A 5,376-nucleotide genomic window follows, 5' to 3' on the forward strand; every position below is an offset into this window, starting at 1 on the left:
GCTGGGATTACAGGCGTGAGCCACCGCGCCCGGCTATTATAACTTTTATATGAAATCATCTATTCATGAATGTCTAATATAAAATTATTGCCAAAAATACCACTTAAAATTTCACCTTTGTTTCTGCTTGCTCACTAATCTAAATATGCAGCAGAACTTTAGAATAGAGATGGTCTGTTCAAAAACTATTCTTGTGGTGAGTTGCAGCATCTGAGAATAGGGGTAATATTTAGTGGTTTGAATTACTTAAGAATGAAAATTCTAGAAGGATTATGGGCAGTAGAACAGAATCATTAGTAGTGGCGTACTGTCTTACCTGGAGGCTGTCTGTAATGTTCATCCAAGAAGCCTACTTGCCTCAGACCTACAGTGGGAGTTTAAATTATAGAGTTGCTAATAGGAGTCCAGAATCACTTGCAACTATATTCTGCTGAGTAAGGAATATTAATAGCTAATAACATTTACTGTATGCTAGGCATTATTCTAAATGATTTACATATTCACTCAGTTTATCCTCACAACAAACCTGTGAGGTGAGTACTAACATTATCTTCATTTTACAGATCAGGAAACTGATGTTTAGATAGTCTAGAAGTCTGGCTCCATTGTCTGCGTGGGAGGCAGATTTCTATCTTCTATTGCCTTTCGTAATAATAATAAAATTTTAATCTGAGGTCATCAAAGTACAACCCACCATCTGTCTTTAGATGGCCTATCTGCTAATTATGACTTTCACACTTAAATGGTTGAAAAAAAAATAATATTTTGGGAAATGTGAAAATACAAATTTCAGTATGTATAGAGATGTTTTTGTTTTGTATTTTTTGATTCAGAGTTTCACTCTTGTTGCCCAAGCTGGAATGCAGTGGCACAGTCTTGGCTCACTGCAACCTCTCTGCCTTCCAGGTTCAAGTGATTCTCCTGCCTCAGCCTCCCAAGTAGCTGGGATTACAGGTGCCCACCACTATACCTGGCTAACTTTTTGTATGTTTAGTAGAGACGGAGTTTCAGCATGTTGGCCAGGCTAGTCTTGAACTCCTGACCTCAGGCGATCCACTCACCTCGGCCTCCCAAAGTGCTGGGATTACAGGTGTGAGCCACCACGCCTGGCCTGGTATCTATAAAGTTTTATTGGAATATAGCAACACTCACTTGTTTACATAGTGTATATGGCTCTTTTCACATTACAACAGAGTGTAGTAGTTGCAACAGAAACCACCTGTGTTGCTCTCATCATTTTGTTCTGCTGCTCAGCATACTAATTGCGGTGATGCAATTATAACTCAGCAGCATGTTGATCGCCACATGTTGCCATACTGCACTGTTTTATTTGTTTTTATTACCATTACATATCCATCACATCAAAACAAGAAAAATTAACTTTGAATGTCAGCTTTTAAGGCATGGTGGAGTGTGGATTATCTTGTTATGAATTAAATGGCAAAGCATTGTGTTTATTACACAGTGATGCTATAGCTGTGTTAAAAGAGTACACAGTAAGCATGGACATTACCATACTGAGCACTTATCGCAGTATTTCTAACTCAGGAAAACAACGGTCAGAAAAAAATGTAAAACAGACTATCTTAACAGAATTTTTTCACAAAAATAATAAAAATTATGCCACAACTAAAGTAAGTTTCTAAGTGGCTTATTTCTTGGTCAAGCAAGGAAAGCTATTTACCAATGATTAATTCATATTTGTTTGCAACAGTTGAAGAAATGTGTCCAGAGAAAAATTATTTATTTAAGACTGTTAGCATCTCAGCAAGAAGAGTTGCTCGAAGAGTTGAGGACAGTGGAGCAACTTCAATAGTCAAAGTCGAGGCAAATGATCTTAGGTATTTTTCTTTGGTTCTTGATGATTGGACTGATGTTATTGGTTCAGTTGTTTATTCGAGAAGTCAGTGCTGAGTTTGACAGAAGAACTAGCTTCAATGAGTTGTCTACATGGAACAGCTGTAGGAGAAAATGGTTTCAAAGCAGTTGCAAAAGTGCAAATTCAGTATAACCTGAAGTAGAATCTACTAAGATATGTTATAACTGATAAGGATAAAAATGTATGTGGAGCAGAAGACTTAGTGGGACAGATTTGCCCAGATTGTGAAAACGGAAGGTGCTTAAAAATCCTGTTTATTACATTATTCATCAGCAGTACTTTTTTAGAGAAGACTTTAATTTTACCTTGTGTTAAGGAACCAGTCATTGTGGACAATTAATTTCATTCACTTTTGGGGACATAACTATCAATATCAGTTCTGTGACTTTTTTTTTTTTTTTTTTTTTTGAGACAGAGTCTCATTCTGTTTCTCATGCTGGAGTACAGTGGTGTGATCATGACTCACTGCAGCCTCAACTCCTGTGCTCAAGCAGGACCCTGGCTGATTTTTTTTTTTTTTTGGGTAGAGATAGGTTCTCACAGTGTTGCCCAGGCTCATCTGGCCTCAAGTGATCCTCTTGCCTTGGACTTCCAAAATGCCGGGATTATAGGTGTGAGCTATCATGCTCGGCCAGTTTTGTGACATTTTTTGATAGAAATAGAAGCTGAGGCCAGGCACAGTGGCTTACGTCTGTAATCCCAGCACTTTGAGGGGCCGAGGCAGGTGGATCACCTAAGGTCAGCAGTTCAAGATCAGACTGACCAACATGGTGAAACCCTGTCTCTACTAAAAATACAAAAATTAACTGGGCGTGGTGACGAGCACCTGTAATCCCAGCTACGTAGGAGGCTGAAGCAGGAGAATTGCTTGAACCTGGGAGGTGGAATGAGCTGAGATCACGCCATTGCACTCCAGCCTGGGTGACAGAGCAAGACTCCATCTCAAAAATAATAAGAAATAGAAGCTGAATATATCTAACAAAATATTGTTAGGGTGACTTGCCTTATGAAACACTAATTTGGTGACTTAGCAGGAGCAAAGTTTTGTTGTGGTATTTTCTAAACTTAGGGGCCAAGAGTAAGATTTTTCTGAATCAGTACTGCCTTCAGCTACTACTGTTGAATACTGGATGTTTTTGAAAATTAGCTTTTGCTGCAAACTTGCTGATATTTCTTAGTGAATTCATCTTAGAGTTACAAGGCAAAATACTGCTTTTCTGTGAAACATAAACTGCAGTAAAGTCAATTTAACAAGTTACGTTTGAATCATAAGTAATGTCAAATTGACTTTATATACTTTATATACTTCCAGTGCCGTCATAAGTTAAGATAGGATATTCATTACCATATAGATTTGTAGCAGATATATTTTTCAGGCTCAAGCTATATTTTCAGCAGTGTTTTTCAGACCTGATGCAAATGCAAAGGAAATTTTCATATTTCAAAATTTGTTTTCACCGTACAGTTAAGGGGCTTGCATCTAACCTTGAATTGGTAGTCAGTAATCTGCAGTGTGACAATATTATGGTAAAAGACAATTATCAGGAAAAGAATGTAATACAGTTCTATAAATGCCTTCCAAGCAATAAATATGCTCAGTTAAAATCATATGCTCATGGACTAATATTGGTATTTGATAGTACTTATTTATGTGAAAAGAAAGTGGAATACATAAAATCTTGTTAACACGTCGACATGTGAACATTTGTCATTCATTTTGATGATAGGGAACATTAACTTTGAAATCCAGTTAGGTGAAATGTTATCCCCAAAAAAGAGAATTTTATCTTTCTCATTAGTAGACATGTATTACAGTAAATAACCTAGTTATTATATTTTACATTTCAACAATAAACAGTGGATTTTTTTCTTTTATATAAGTGCCTATTTAATATCCTTGATTTTACTCCTTAACTCACAAAGCCTAAAATATTTGCTGTGTCACTCTCTATGGAAAATGTTTGCCAACCCTTTAGTTAAATGAGAGCCTTCTAATTCTTCCACAATGTTAAGATCAAACTGATAACTGATAATGTGTACAAGTGAGACAGACATAAGATTGAAGATAATTTCAGCTTCCTAGCTCTCCTACCCTCTGTAGCGTCTTTTTTTTTTTTTTTTTTTTTTTTGGTTTTGCTCTATCGCCAGGTGCCAGGCTGGAGTGTGGTGGCTCAATCTCGGCTCACTGCAATCTCTTATTCAAGCAATTCTTGTCCCTCAGCCTACTGAGTAGCTGGGATTACAGGCATGCACCACCATGCCCAGCTAATTTTTGTATTTTTAGTAGAGACAGGGTTTCACCATGTTGTCCAGGCTAGTTTTAAACTCCTGGCTTCTAGTTATCCACCTGCCTCAGCTTCCCAAAGTTGTGACTTTACAGGCATGAGCCATGGCACCTTGCTTTCTTTTTTTTTTTTTTTGAGACGGAGTCTCACCAGGATGGTCTCGATCTCCTGACCTTGTGATCTGCCTGCCTCGGCCTCCCAGAGTGCTGGGATCACAGGCATGAGCCACCAGACCCTGCCTCATTTTTAAATAATGCAAAAATATCCTGTTATATTTTCAGCAGTCCCACTAGCCTCCCTTCCACTTTAACCAGCAAGACAGTTAAGTGAGATTAATCAATCAAAAAAGGAAGATAGAATTCACAAGGATTGTGTGCTTTCTTGTGCTTGGAATTTCTAATATTTGCTTATACTTTTCTTCTGTATCAAACCAAAGGAAGTTAATTTTGTTTTGCTTTTATTGACTTACCAGTATCAAACACCATTTTAAATCTTGAAGTCTGAAAAATTTTAAATATCCAATAAAACTTTCTGTAATAAACGACAATATTTCTTTTTGATACTGATTCTTCTGACTTAAAATATAACCAACATTTATTTTTAAATGTACGGTAGGCTCATTCACAGATGTTTGTGGTTAAATGTGTAATATGTCCTGTAAGTGAAGAATCCATTCCATTACCAAACAGGGGCAGGTGTAGAAGAATCTAGTAGCAAAGTTCTGTTTTGCTGAGACTATTATCAAGCAAATTAAGTTGGAAAAACCTTAATTGAACATGATACTGCATGAGTATAAATTAATATATGACATATACACTTGTATATATTATTGTCATCTATCAATAGTAAACTGAGATTGCATTATAATCATGTGTCACTTGATTAGGTGATTTCATCATATGAACATCATAGATGGTACTTAACAAAACCTAGATGGTATAGTATACAACACACCTAGGCTACATAGTATGGCCCATTGCTTCTAGGCTACAAACCTGTATAGTGTTATTGTACTGAATACTGTAGGCAATTTTAACTCAGAGGTTAGTACGTATGTTTAAAAAAATATGCATACCTGGTATTCTAGCTTTTGGAGCTTCTGGCCAAACTTATGTTCTAGTATGTGTTGTTTTTAACATCCTGTTCAATGTAGGCTTCGTAGGACATGTCTGACCAATTGTACCTTCACTTACTACTACTGTTTTTTTTTTT

The 5,376-nt window shown here is 36.7% G+C and overlaps 1 protein-coding gene across 2 annotated transcripts in view; it reads left to right on the plus strand.

The window, feature by feature from the left end:
- The window catches only part of GTF2B (general transcription factor IIB), a 33,840-nt gene that overhangs the window by 5,563 nt on the left and 22,901 nt on the right, over positions 1 to 5,376 (plus strand). The window lies entirely within an intron of this gene.

This window comes from Cebus imitator, unplaced genomic scaffold (genome assembly GCF_001604975.1).
Source record: "Cebus imitator isolate Cc_AM_T3 unplaced genomic scaffold, Cebus_imitator-1.0 Scaffold286, whole genome shotgun sequence".
In the NCBI taxonomy this organism is placed as follows: Eukaryota; Metazoa; Chordata; class Mammalia; order Primates; family Cebidae; genus Cebus; species Cebus imitator.